Below are 15,759 nucleotides of genomic sequence, written 5' to 3'. Positions count from 1 at the left end.
TAACTTTGCCACCTCCTGCTTTCTGGTCAGTGCCACCGTCTCCAACCCATGTCACATAGGTGGTCTGTAGACCTTCCCTTCCACTCTTGTCCAACTGAAATGGGACACCTGCTCCATCCCATTGGTTTACATTCATTTCCAAGGGGGCCAACAACTGTGGCACATGTGTGTTTTTGTTAAACTTATTGATTTCTTGACGAGGGATTTGCTTTTCTTTTAATGAACGTGTTAATCAATTAAAAGTCAGATGTCTCATCCATTGTGGTGGGCTGGTGCCCTGCCTGGGATTTGTTTCTTGCTTTGCACCCTGTGTTAGCTGGGATTGGCTCCAGCAGAACCCCGTGACCCTGTAGATAGGATAGAGCGGTTTGGATAATGGATGGATGGATGTTTCATCCATAAACCTTCTCTAAGGCCTTCCTCTTCTCCTCTTCCCTGGCGGCTCTATCCTTAGCACCCCTCGCCCAATATTCCCAGCATCTCTCCTCTGTACATGTCCAATCTCGCCAATCTCGCCTCTCTGACTCCCAACCGTCCAACCTGAGCTGACCCTCTAATGTCCTCATTTCTAATCCTGTCCATCCTCATCACACCCAATGCTAATCTTAACATCTTTAACTTTGCCACCTCCTGCTTTCTGGTCAGTGCCACCGTCTCCAACCCATGTCACATAGGTGGTCTGTAGACCTTCCCTTCCACTCTTGTCCAACTGAAATGGGACACCTGCTTCAGTCCCATTGGTTCACATTCATTTCCAAGGGGGCCAACAATTGTGGCACATGTGTGTTTTTGTTAAACTTATTGATATCTTGACGAGGGATTTGCTTTTCTTTTAATGAACGTGTTAATCAATGAAAAGTCAGATGTCTCATTTTTGCAGTGCAAGCTGACGGCTCTTCGACAAATAGGAGTTTTGTTCTAACTCTGCTTACTCATTGTTACAAGGGGTGCCAATAACAGTGGAGAACACTGTAAAGACACGATAAGGGCAAGCAAATGAAGAACGCTACTATACTATAAACAGATAAATAAATGATTAATGTGTAATTGAATTAAATAATAATAATTAAAAAATATTAATTACAAAAATAATAATAAAAAACAACGCGGATGGATGGATGGATGAATGTGTAACAAATGTTCCTCATATATACAGTGCATCCAGAAAGTATTCGCAGCGCATCACTTTTTCCACATTTTGTTATGTTACAGCCTTATTCCAAAATGGGTTAAATTCATTTTTTCCTCAGAATTCTACACACAACACCCCATAATGACAACGTGAAAAAAGTTTACTTGAGGTTTTTGCAAATTTATTAAAAATAAAAAAATTGAGAAAGCACATGTACATAAGTATTCACAGCCTTTGCCATGAAGCTCCAAACTGAGCTCAGGTGCATCCTGTTTCCCCTGATCATCCTTGAGATGTTTCTGCAGCTTCATTGGAGTCCACCTTGTGGTAAATTCAGTTGACTGGACATGATTTGTAAAGGCACACACCTGTCTATATAAGGTCCCACAGTTGACAGTTCATGTCAGAGCACAAACCAAGCATGAAGTCAAAGGAATTGTCTGTAGACCACCGAGACAGGATTGTCTCGAGGCACAAATCTGGGGAAGGTTACAGAAAAAATCCTGCTGTTTTGAAGGTCCCAATGAGCACAGTGATCTCCATCATCCGTAAGTGGAAGAAGTTTGAAACCACCAGGACTCTTCCTAGAGCTGGCCGGTTATCTAAACTGAGTGATCAGGGGAGAAGGGCCTTAGTCAGGGAGGTGACCAAGAACCCGATGGTCACTCTGTCAGAGCTCCAGAGTTCTTCTGTGGAGAGAGGAAAACCTTCCAGAAGGACAACCATCTCTGCAGCAATCCACCAATCAGGCCTGTATGGTAGAGTGGCCAGACAGAAGCCACTCCTTAGTAAAAGGCACATGGCAGCCCACCTGGAGTTTGCCAAAAGGCACCTGAAGGACTCTCAGACCATGAGAAAGAAAATTCTCTGGTCTGATGAGAAAAAGATTGAACTCTTTGGTGTGAATGCCAGGCGTCACGTTTGGAGGAAACCAGGCACCGCTCATCACCAGGACAATACCATCTCTACAGTGAAGCATGGTGGTGGCAGCATCATGCTGTGGGGATGTTTTTCAGCAGCAGGGACTGGGAGACTAGTCAGGATAAAGGGAAAGATGACTGCAGCAATGTACAGAGACATCCTGGATGAAAACCTGCTCCAGAGCGCTCTTGACCTCAGACTGGGGTGATGGTTCATCTTTCAGCAGGACAACGACCCTAAGCACACAGCCAAGATATCAAAGGAGTGGCTTCAGGACAACTCTGTGAATGTCCTTGAGTGGCCCAGCCAGAGCCCAGACTTGAATCCGATTGAACATCTCTGGAGAGATCTTAAAATGGCTGTGCACCGACGCTTCCCATCCAACCTGATGGAGCTTGAGAGGTGCTGCAAAGAGGAATGGGCCAAACTGGCCAAGGATAGGTGTGCCAAGCTTGTGGCATCATATTCAACAAGACTTGAGGCTGGAATTGCTGCCAAAGGTGCATCGATAAAGTATTGAGCAAAGGCTGTGAATACTTATGGACATGGGATTTCTCAGTTTTTTTATTTTTAATAAATTTTCAAAAACCTCAAGTAAACTTTTTTCACGTTGTCATTATGGGGTGTTGTGTGCAGAATTCTGAGGAAAAAAATGAATTTAATCCATTTTGGAATAAGGCTGTAACATAACAAAATGTGGAAAAAGTGATGCGCTGTGAATACTTTCCGGATGCACTGTATATATTCACTACTAGGGGTAGATCTGAGGGTTGGGGGCTGCCCAGAGTTCTGATGGGTAGACGCTGTTGGAACGCCTGGCAGAGTTGGTTCAGACACTCATGTGCCATCTGCCAGACGGACGTAGGACAAAGAGACCGTGAGAGAGAGAGGTGGCAGTGAGGGGTCCTTCACAATGCCCTGGCCTTGGCAGATACAACACTGTACAAAGATGGTAACAATCGCCCGATACGGGAAGCGATCACTACACTACACTACACCACCCGCGAGGGAAGAGAACGATGTTTGAAGGACATAATAGCATTAACATGTTCTCGGCCCCTCTTCTCCCCTTTAAGCGCCCACCCCAATACTTGAAAGAAATCAGATGGTAGTTGAACTAGTTAAGTGGATTGTAATCCGACATTGATACGTTTACATGCCCGGTGACTGGGTGCTCATTAGTGATCTCTTTTTTTCCCCCCCTAGATGCCCTCCACCAGCCTCCCTACCCAGAGTGGCCAAATCTTCATCCTCAGTTTGATAACACAAACAGATCTCAAAAGAGATAAACGTAGTCCGTGAAATGGCGACGAATCCTGCAGTACAGAGGGGGGGGAAAAAGAAAACAGTCCTCGGGCAAAAATGGCGTCCTGGCTGGCTATCCTGAAGAACTTGGGACACAAGTCTGACTCGCCAACGGGAGCACCTGGAGAACCTCAAGTCCATATTCCACAACCTCTTGCCTCTTCTCGGGGATATGCCTGACTTGTTTCAGCTTCGGGGTGGCCACCCACGAACAGCAGACGTCCCCTGGTGAAGTCTGATCACGAGATGTTCTTTAAGCGTCGATAGCTGTGCTCCTTGACACCCTCATCCTCGATTCGCCTTTCCCCTTAAAAAGAAAAGTTTCCCTTCTTAGATGTCATGGCAGCTGGAATCCTTACCGGGTGGAGTCCGCCCCAGCACTCGGTCGTCCACAATCGTGCCTGAAGAAGATCTTTCTTAGATACCCTCCCGGGCCATATAATACGGTGACGGCCAGTCCCGCTTGTCGTTTTGTGTAGCCGTGCTACAAGATGTCGTCAGTGGAGGGCAGAGGGGTCCCAATGATCTTTTCTGCAGTAAGCACTATCCATTCTAGGACCCCCTTACGGTCAGAGACTTCTCAGACCAGACAGGGACGCAGCTGGTCAGAACTCTCTCGGCAGTGAGAATGAGGGCAGGTCAGCATGGCTGGAGGAAGTGGGGGTACCACTGCACCTTCTGATCTGTTCTGGTGGTGTTAATTGACCAAGTAAAGTATACTGCTTGGTGGGGGTCACTCTGTGAAAGTATTTGACAAACGCAGGAAAAAGGTCTCGGGGCAGATGCACATACGCAAAGGTGAAAGTTTGGTTCAGTGGACAACAGATCTCGACAGACTTCTGTCCAACAATAGAATGAAACAAGACGGGCAAACATGGTGGCTTTAAAGATGGGCAGGGGAAGTGATGTCATTGGCGCAGGATCCGGAAGTGACGTCATCGGGGCCGCCCCCCACCATAACACCCGGGGAACTGGAACTGAAATCATTGGGCCCCCGGAAATGGAAGTGATGTTATCAAGGGTCCGGGAACAGGAAGGGACATCATCAACCAACCATCACACACACACACACACCCCTAACCAGCCCCCCACACTCCACCAACCGCCATAACACCAAACCTCCGGAAACTGGAAGTGATGTCATTGGCAACACCCACCACCGCTTACCACGGAACCAGAAGTGATGTCATTAGGCCGGGAGCCGGAAGTGATGTCATCAGGGGGCTGGCACCAGAAAATGATGTCCTTGAGGTCCCCAGAACAGGAAGTGACATCATCAGCCAACCATCACACACACACACACCCCTAACCAGCTCCCCACACTCCACCATCCTCCATAACACCAAATCCCCCGGAACCAGAAGTGATGTCATCAGCAACACCCACCACCCCCACCCCCATACCACAGAACCAGAAGTGATGTCATTGGGCCAGGAGCCGGAAGTGATGTCATCAGGGGGCCGTCACCGGAAAGTGATGTCCTCGAGGGCCCCAGAACAGGAAGTGACATCATCAGCCAGCCAACCCCTAACCAGCACCCCACACTCCATCAACCCCCACCTCACCCCCCAAAACTTGAAGTGATGTCATCAGCAACACCCACCCCCCCCCATACCACAGAACCGGAAGTGATGTAATTGGGCCAGGAACCGGAAGTGACATCATCAGGGGGCCAGCATCAGGAAATGATGTCATCAAGTCCAGGTGAAATTTCCTGTGGTTGGTCTGCCGATGGAAAAAGAAGAAGGATCAGTACACCCTGCTACCCCCCTGGTCCGGCACGGGATTATCATGTTGTGAGTGAGCCCTTCAGCTGCCACCCATGTGCAAGGCCTTTGGTGTTCTGGACCAGGCCTACCGCAGAGCCCTCAATGTGCAGTGGGGCGTGGACAGCATGGGCCTCCCTGAAGTCAACAGGGAGTCTTTCATCTTGTCGACATTAAGAGACTGACTATCACACTTGCGCCGAGTCGGCCAATCATCATATGTCTGTCCCGTTAGCTGACTCATCTCCATTGGCGATGACGCCCACCACCATTGTGTCATCCACAAACTTAATGATGGTGTTAGATGAAGTCAGCAGAGTGAACAAAAGTGGGCTGAGTATGCATCCCTGGGGAGGGGGCACCAGTGTTTAATGTGTCTGTACCATCGATGGTGTTCTGACACGGACTGTCTGGGGTCTCTCTCTCTGTCAGGAAGTCCAGGATCCAATTGCATAGAGACATGTTGTAGCCTAGCAGACCTAACCTCCCTAGGAGCTTCAGGGGGGGTGGAGGGGTGATGGTTATTGAAAGCCGAAATGACGTCCACTGAAAAACATTCTAGCAGAAGTGTCCCTTTACTTCAAAAGGGATGGTTTGGAGTGATTGGCCAAACTGGAGAGGGTCATGTGACATGGCCCAAGACGGGCACCTTGGAGCCCTTCATGATGAGGGGTGCAAGTGCTCTAGGGCGATTAGTCATTGAGGCAAGAGGCAGAGGACTTCTCGTATGATGGTGGTGGTCGTGATGTGTCGTTCACGAATGAGAAGAGCCAACTCCTGTTGGTGGGAGACCCGAATCTTCAGCTGCTTCTGCTAAGCTCTAATGAGAATATATGCAAGGCAGGGGGGCGGGACTTTATTTTTTGATGGGCACACCATGCGGCCAATCACATGCAAAGAAAGACTAGGATCATACAATTATGTGAAAGAAGGAAGGGTGGGGGGCAGATGCTCCAAAGACAATGAGTGTAGGGGTACATGCCAGATACACAGAGAGATGGGCAAAAAGCTGGCATTTGTGAATGCCAACCTGCAATGAAGACTTTTATCTAAAGTGTCATAATGTCAACACTTTGGCCTTTAGTTATATGATTTGCTTGCTGTGCTTCTGTGTTCAGTTGTTCATTTAAAGGTTTGATATCATATAGTGCCTTATCTATCTATCTATCTATCTATCTATCTATCTATCTATCTATCTATCTATCTATCTATCTATCTATCTATCTATCTATCTATCTATCTGTCTATTATATAGTGCCTTTCACTCTATCTATCTATCTATCTATCTATCTATCTATCTATCTATCTCTCTATCTCTCTATCTCTCTATCTATCTATCTATCTATCTATCTATCTATCTATCTATCTATCTATCTATCTATTATATAGTGCCTTTCACTCTATCTATCTATCTATCTATCTATCTATCTATCTATCTATCTATCTATCTATCTATCTATCTATCTATCTATCTATCTATCTATCTATCTATTATATAGTGCCTTCCTATCTATCTATCTATCTATCTATCTATCTATCTATCTATCTATCTATCTATCTATCTATCTATCTATCTATCTATCTATCTATCTATCTATCTATCTATCTATCTATCTATCTATCTATCTATCTATCGAGAGCACTGCCTGTTCTTCCTAAGGTGGGATGGACTGCCTGGTAAGGGTATGTCTTTCAGGTCTTCAAACAGCACATAGCAGTTGGCATCAGCTCTGCAGGCAAGGTGGCATGGTCTCACTGTATAGTCTGCGGTGGCTTGACTGTCCCTGCCACGTGTGTCTCTGGTGTCCTGAAAGTGGCTGTGGATCTTCTTGCCATCCTCTCACTGAGCTGCTTTGATGCCCCTAGACTGACCTCGCTGTCCTGAGGGCTACTTTGTCACCGAGTGACTGGTACTTATTGTATTGGCCAGGAGAGTCTTACCAACATGTCGACCAACACAACCAGCGTGATTAGATCCTAGTGCAGCATTTGACACTCAGGTCAGACATGACATCCAGAATGGAGAACATGCTGGAGATCTCTCTGGTACTGCCCTCCACTGGTTTAACTCCTCTCTGACTGACAGGCAGGAGTTTGTTAGCCTTGGCAGCAGCAGCTGGTCACACAAGGGCTCTGTCCTCGGCCTTCTGCTCTTCTGTATCTCCACGCTTCCTCACGGCCATGTTATCTGTAGCTTTGGACTGGGCTATCATTTTTATGCAGATGACACTCAACTCTGTTTCACTGTTAATAGCAAAATGTCACCTGAGCTTTCTCAGCCCGCAACTTCCCTCCTTTGTGATGGAGCAGAACTCTTTAAAATGAAATTGAAACAAATCTCATCTCCTGCAAACTTGCACTAAAAGGGCAACTTAAGCACATGAGCTCCTCGTCAGTCGGTGATCTCATCAGACCTGCTTCTGATGCAAGGAACCCTGGTTTCGTTTTTCGTTCCTCCCTTTCTTATTCAGCCCACCTAAACCACATTAAGAAACTTTCTTACATGCACCGCCGTCACGTATCCCATGTTTGCTGATTCCTCTCCTCTTCTAATGCTGAGACACTCGTCCCACATCCATTATTGTAACTCCCTTCTGGCAGGTGTCCCTTCTAGTCTGCTATCACAGCTCCAGCTGATTCATAACTCTGCTGTGAGAGTTCTGACACAAACCTGCAACAGCGAGCACATCACAGCCATCCTGCTTCACCTCCACTGGCTCTCTTGTGTCTTACAGAATTGAATATAAAATTCTACTAATAACCTACAAAGCTGTAAACGGCCTCACACCGCACTACAGCAGTGACCTTCTCCATCACTCTGCTCCTGTCCAGCCACACTAAGGTCCTCTGACTCTGGCCATTTTGTTGTGTCCTGCACTCTGTGGGTGACAGCGGGGCCTTCAGCTGTATATAGCGCCCTGACTTTGGAAGGACTTCCAGAAAATAATGAGGTCCATTCATTCTTTTAAAAGACAACTGAAAACTCATCTGCTCAGGTAGGAGTCGAACTTCACCAGACATTCTGACTCCTCTTTCAGTCCTCCTCTCTGTCTGTCCAGATACTCAGGATACTTTCTGTGTGTGTGTTACATCACAAATGATGGGATTTGTTCAGGCTTTTCTTTTAGTATTGAATGTACTATTTTAGTCTGGCTTATTGTCTTTTATTCTATTTAATGCCTTTGTATAGCCTGTATCTGTCTGTTTTAGTGTTCTCTTCAGGAAACAATTGTATCCAATGTTACAGAGACCTGCTGCTTCTATATGAGACTCTGTGAAGCGCCTTCAGCATGGGAAAGGCACTATATAAATAACATGTATTATTATTAATTTTTATTTACATATAACATGTAATACTCTCATGTCTTTAACATTATATATGAGAGACACATGTGAAAGGCCCTATAAAGCACATAGATAGAAACAAAAATCACCGTATGATTGATAGATAGACAGATAGATAGATGGAAAGGAAAGGCACTATATTATTAATAGATAGATAGAAAGGGCACTATATAATAAATAGATAAATGGAAAGGGGGGCGGCACGGTGGCACAGTGGGTAGCGCTGCTGCCTCGCAGTTAGGAGACCCGGGTTGGCTTCCCGGGTCCTCCCTGCATGGAGTTTGCATGTTCTCCCCGTGTCTGCGTGGGTTTCCTTTCCTCCCACAGTCCAAAGACATGCAGGTTAGGTGAATTGGTGATCCTAAATTGTCCCTGGTGTGTGCTTGGTGTGTGGGTGTGTGTGCCCTGCGGTGGGCTGGCGCCCTACCCAGGGTTTGTTTCCTGCCTTGCGCCCTGTGTTGGCTGGGTTGGCTCCAGCAGACCCCCGTGACTCTGTAGTTAGGATATAGCGGGTTGGATAATGGATGGATGAATGGAAAGGAAAGGCACTATATAATTAATAGATAGAAAAAACACTATATTATTAATAGATAGATAGATAGAAAGGGCACTATATAATAGATAGATAGATAGATAGAAAGGAAAGGCACTATATAATTAATAGAAAAGGCACTATATTATTAATAGATAGGTAGATAGAAAGGGCACTGTATAATAGATAGATGGAAAGGAAAGGCACTATATAATTAATAGAAAAGGCACTATATTATTAATAGATAGATAGATGGAAAGGAAAGGAAAGGCACTATATAATTAATAGATAGATAGATAGTGCAGTATATAATAGATAGATAGATAGATGGAAAGGAAAAGAAAGGCACTATATAATTAATAGAAAAGGCACTATATTATTAATAGATAGATAGATAGAAAGGGCACTATATAATAGATAGATAGATGGAAAGGAAAGGAAAGGCACTATATAATTAATAGAAAAGGCACTATATTATTAATAGATAGATAGATATATAGAAAGGGCACTATATAATAGATAGATGGAATGGAAAGGAAAGGCACTATATAATTAATAGAAAAGGCACTACATTATTAATATATAGATAGATATATAGAAAGGGCACTATATAATAGATAGATGGAATGGAAAGGAAAGGCACTATATAATTAATAGATAGATAGAAAGTGCAGTATATAATAGATAGATAGATAAATGGAAAGGAAAGGCACTATATAATTAATAGAAAAGGCACTATATTATTAATAGATTTAAAGGGCACTATATAATAGATAGATAGATGGAAAGGAAAGGCACTATATGAATGATAGATAGATAGGAAAGGCACACTGTAGAATTAATAGATTATTAATAGGCCCTTTATGATAGACCTATAGACTGATCACCAGGCAGATATCAACGGCGTCATATACAGTAGATAGAAAGATAGATATGGGAAATAATACATACATAGTAAATAGATTTGTTTTGTAAAAGGCACTATAAAATAGTTGGACAGGTAGTATGAAAGACATAGAAAGCAGTACATAACTGAGTGAGAGAGAGTTATGAAAGGCACTATGTGATGGATAGAATGATGAAGAAAAATGAACAGGAGGACACCGCAGACAGATATGAAAGCTGCTGTATTGTAAATGGTTAGATATTAAAGACACTATATAGAAGAGAGACTGATAGAATAATGGACATGAAAGGCACTATTTAATACAGAGAGAGAGATAGAGATGTAAATCTCTAAATAATAAACAGAGAGATATAAAAGGACCTGAATCATAGACAGATAGGTAGGTAGACTGATAGACACTATACAATACATAGTGAGATATTACTAGTAGTGTATACGGTATATAGTGAGGCAGTACATACTGAATAGATATGTAAATGTGAAAGGCACTATACAATGTACGGACAGATAGATAGGAGAGGCACTATATATTAAATAAATATATAGATGCCAAAGGCATACGTATATAATGGATAGACAGACTGATACAGAGTCATGAAAGGCACTATATAATACATAGACAGACATTTAGAATTGAGAGGCACTATATAATAAATAGTAGATAGCTGCATATACTGAATAGATAGACTGTTAGAGAGACATGAAAGGCACTAAATAATAGATAGGTGTTAACAGCACTATGTAATAAATAAATTGACAGATAGATGTAACAGGCACTGTATAACTGATAGATTTGAAAGGCACTACATAACTGACAGATGTTAAAGACAGTATGTAATAGAAAGACTGATAACAGCATGAGAGTCATGAAAGGCAGTATACAACACACAGACAGATGGGAAAGGTGCTATATAGATAAGACTTTATTATTATTATTGTTGTTATTATTTATATTATTATAATTATTATATATCCGAGAGCTATGAGAGCTCCCCTACTCAATGTGCTGCGGCCTCAGTTGTGCCCTTAAAACACCAAGTCAGCGCTGCTCTGAACACCTATGGCCGTCCTACTTGAGGGTCTTTGTCGTTGGCCTGAACACGGTGAGGCGCGCAGTGTAAATGTGACCCTGCCCTGATTTTCTCTCCATTCCAGGAGCTTTAAAGGCAGGTAAGTGCCCCCCCACCCCACACACACACACGCCCGCCCCCAGACACATTGATTTCGCTGTGATTAGACGTGAAGGGGGCCGCCGAACAGGCCTAGCAGCTCGTGAGCTCTGATTGCCGTGCGTCCTGATATTTCTGTGCTGACAGGTAAGGGACGCCATGTAATTTGCATCCCATAAAGCTCTTATTTTTCAGCTCTTTGTCAAGACAAGCCACAGTTGCCTGATTAGACTGCAAATAATTCATGGAACCCCCTCCAGCCCCCCCAAAAAACGCCAACGTATAGATTACAAGTGAAGCCTTCTTTTTTTTTTTTTTGTATCTGTTATTAATTTCAGCGAAGCGTGGCCGGCCGTGCATAATGCTCACATCTTATGTAACATGTGCAGGCAGCGGGAGACGCGCCACTCTGCTCTCCTACAGCGCTTTTGGAAGAAAGACAAGTGGGAAAAGTCAAGGCAGGTACTGAGGGGGGCACTGTGACCTCGGGGGGGGGGGGGGGGGGGGGGGGGTAGGGCGGGAATGAGAGGAGCTCCTTGAAACCAAAGAGTTAACTAAAGATGCCAGGCTGGAATTGTCTTTCATGCCACACAGTCCACCTCGTTTGGAGACGTTTAGAGGTGGTCTCAAATGGGTGCTGAGATAATCTGACATTGAGCTGACATGTCACTGTAGTCTGGTGCCATGTGACACGTCAGTCAGATCGATTCGTCACACATACACACTTTGTCATTCACTCTCCTGGATGCTCTCACCCAGTCCCCCGACTCAGGGCCGACTTGGGAGGTCTGGCTGTAAATGGCACCCAAAGCCAGTCATGGGACACAGGACTTTCATAAATGGAGGATTCCTGTTGTTTCTTTTGTAATACCCATTGACGTGGTGTCACCTGCAGAACGTGCTGTTGGAAGTTTAAATGGACGACAAACTGATTTAAAGACTCACAGTCCCGTATGCACTGTATGTGTACTAGAGGTATACATTTGTTTTAAAGAATTTAACAATTTTGGGGTAAATGGTGGCAAAGGAAGCCAGCAGTTTGCTGCACTTGTACTATTGTGAACTGGTGACACAAACATCACAGAAAAAGGGTGAAAGACCACCCACAAAGCAGGCCGGGACCATCACTATTGACAATATCTTCCAAAATCTTGAAAAAATCAACCATTTCCAAGGGGGTGCACTTATTTTTTCACGTGACCGGTCAAAAAAAGGAGAGGAAAAAAAATGACATTGTCTAAAAAGGCAGACTTTAGTGAACAAGTCCTTTGGGCTGCTCCCGTTAGTGGTTGCCACATCTTCTTCCATATCTTCCTGTCCTCGTCATCTTGTTGTGTCACACCCATCACCCTCATGTCCTCTCTCGCCACATCCATAAACCTTCTCTTAGGCCTTCCTCTGCTCCTCTCGCCTGGCAGCTCTATCCTTAGCACCCTTCTCTCAGTATACCCAGCATGCATCTCTCCTCTGCATGTGTCCAAACCAATACAATCTGTCCAATCTGAGCTGACCCTCTAATGTCCTCATTTCTAATCCTGTCCATCCTCGTCACACCCAATGCCAATCTTAACATCTTTAACTCTGCCACCTCCAGCTCTGTCTCCTGTGCCGCCGTCTCCAACCCATATAGCATAGCTGGTCTCACCACCGTCCTGTAGACCTTCCCTTTCACTCTTGCTGGTACCCGTCTGTCACAAATCACTCCTGACACTCTTCTCCCCCCATTCCACCCTGCCTGCACTCTTTTTCACCTCTCTTCCACAACCTCTGTTACTCTGTACTGTTCTTCTTCTTCTTTCAGCTGCTCCCATTAGGGGTTGCCACAGCAGATCATCTTCTTCCATATCTTTCTGTCCTCGTCATCTTGTTGTGTCACACCCATCACCTGCATGTCCTCTCTCAGCACATCCATAAACCTTCTCTTAGGCCTTCATCTTCTCCTCTTCCCTGGCAGCTCTATCCTTAACACCCTTCTCTCAGTATACCCAGCATGCATCTCTCCTCAGCACATGTCCAAACCAACACAATCTCGCCTCTTTGACTTTGTCTTCCAACCTGAGCTGACCCTCTAATGTCCTCATTTCTAATCCTGTCCATCCTCGTCACACCCAATGCCAATCTTAACATCTTTAACTCTGTCACCTCCAGCTCTGTCACCTGTGCCACCGTCTCCAACCCATATAACATAGCTGGTCTCACCACCGTCCTGTAGACCTTCCCTTTCACTCTTGCTGGTACCCGTCTGTCACAAATCACTCCTGACACTCTTCTCCCCCCATTCCACCCTGCCTGCACTCTTTTTCACCTCTCTTCCACAACCTCTGTTACTCTGTACTGTTCTTCTTCTTCTTTCAGCTGCTCCCATTAGGGGTTGCCACAGCAGATCATCTTCTTCCATATCTTTCTGTCCTCGTCATCTTGTTGTGTCACACCCATCACCTGCATGTCCTCTCTCAGCACATCCATAAACCTTCTCTTAGGCCTTCATCTTCTCCTCTTCCCTGGCAGCTCTATCCTTAACACCCTTCTCTCAGTATACCCAAGCATGCATCTCTCCTAAGCACATGTCCAAACCAACACAATCTCGCCTCTCTGACTTTGTCTTCCAACCTGAGCTGACCCTCTAATGTCCTCATTTCTAATCCTGTCCATCCTCGTCACACCCAATGCCAATCTTAACATCTTTAACTCTGTCACCTCCAGCTCTGTCACCTGTGCCACCGTCTCCAACCCATATAACATAGCTGGTCTCACTACCGTCCTGTAGACCTTCCCCTTCACTCTTGCTGATACCCGTCTGTCACAAATCACTCCTGACACTCTTCTCCACCCTGCCTGCACTCTCTCTGTCACTTCTCTTCCACAATTCCCGTTACCCCATTACTATCTCCCGACTCTGGCTCTCGGAGTACTGGCTGCTGGCTCCTTTTATACGGCTCCAGGTGCTTGAAGACCTAATTCCGGCAGCACTTCTGGGTGCAGTGGAAGAGCTGCTCTGTAGGTGCCCACGGTGTAGTGCCCACAGATCCCAACAGGGCTGCACCAAACTCCAACTCCCATGAAGCACTGCGGGAGTCCAAGGCACCGTTGCAATCCAGGACATCTAGCATTCCAGGGGAGGGACTGTCCCGAGCAGGCTTGCTCCCCCAGTCCATACAGTGAATACAGTGAAGAAGCGTCCCAGCTAGACAAGGACCCTGGCCATCTGTGACAGTATTTATTGTCACACACGTGCACATGGGGGGCAGCTAAAGGGTTCAATACACCAGACCAGGGGGTGACGTGGTACACTGATCCTTTCTCTTTTTCCATTGCAGACCCATTACGGGAAATTCCACTTAGGCCTCCATGATGTCACTTCCGGTCAGGAGCCCCATGACGTCACATCCAGTCAGGAGCCTCATCCATCACCTGCTAGTCCCTTTTATAGGCCGGGAGGGGCGGAGCAACAGCTGCATCCTCTAAAGGCCACACCCCCCTACTCTACACACTGGACTGTCTGAATGAACACAGCAATCAAGTACTATGACAGGCTGTTATTGATAATTATGAAACAGAAATTTCCAGAAGGCCTTGTTCTTCTCCAGTTTGCAAATAGTAGTAGCAATAATAGCAATAATAATAATAATAATAAAAACAAGAATCATTAGGGGATAATAAAGTAGAAACCAAAAGAAAACAGAGAAAATTTTAATAGTAACCTCCATAAGTCCAAGGCAGAGCTGAAGCAACTCACAGCCTGCCAGTCACTTAAATAGGCCTGGGGGCAGAGCCACAGCTGCACTCTCAGGAGGCCCCGCCCCTTTATCTCAGTGTGTGAACTACAAGCAACATGTGGCCACACCCCCCTGCTCTACACACTGGACTGTCTGAATGACCACAGCAATCAAATGCTATGACGGGCTGTTATTGGTATTTATGTATTTAGTATTTAACTCACAGCCTGCCAGTCACTTAAATAGGCCTGGGGCGGAGCCACAGCTGCACTCTCAGGAGGCCCCGCCCCTTAAGTTCAGTGTGTGAACTACAAGAAACGCGACGTATCACTAGTAACACTGTAATCAGTCAGTCGGTCATTGTCCAACCCGCTGTATCCTAACTACAGGGTCACAGGGGTCTGCTGAAGCCAATCCCAGCCAGCACAGGGCGCAAGGCAGAAAACAAACCCGAGGCAGGGCACCAGCCCACCGCAGGGCACACCCACACCCACACACCAAGTACAATTTTGGATCTCCAATGCACCTAACCTGCATGTCTTTGGACTGTGGGAGGAAACCCACGCAGACACGGGGAGAACATGCAAACTCCATGCAGGGAGGACTCGGGAAGCGAACCCAGGTCTACCTTACTGCGAGGCAGCAGCGCTACCACTACGCCACCGTGCCGCCCAACACTGTAATAAAAAATCACAAAATAATTCAAAACAAAGATTACAGAAAACAGGAGACAGGAAGATATTCAATAACAAAACAATGTTAAGAAGACTAAAACAATATAAAGACATCTGAGCCAGGCCAAGGCCCATTGTAGGATTCAGGTCTTTGTTTTGAAGTTGTAGGCCTTTGTGCCACCCCAGAGCCCCCCCCCCCCCCCCCCCCACACACTAAACCTGACCTGGATTAAGCAACGTTTGGTAAATGGTTGGATGGCTGGATTTCAAAACCCCTTTATAACCCGCCCCC

Source organism: Erpetoichthys calabaricus, chromosome 4 (assembly GCF_900747795.2).
Source record: "Erpetoichthys calabaricus chromosome 4, fErpCal1.3, whole genome shotgun sequence".
NCBI lineage: Eukaryota > Metazoa > Chordata > Cladistia > Polypteriformes > Polypteridae > Erpetoichthys > Erpetoichthys calabaricus.
The sequence above is the reverse complement of the archived record's forward strand: the minus strand, read 5'-3'. Positions refer to the sequence as shown.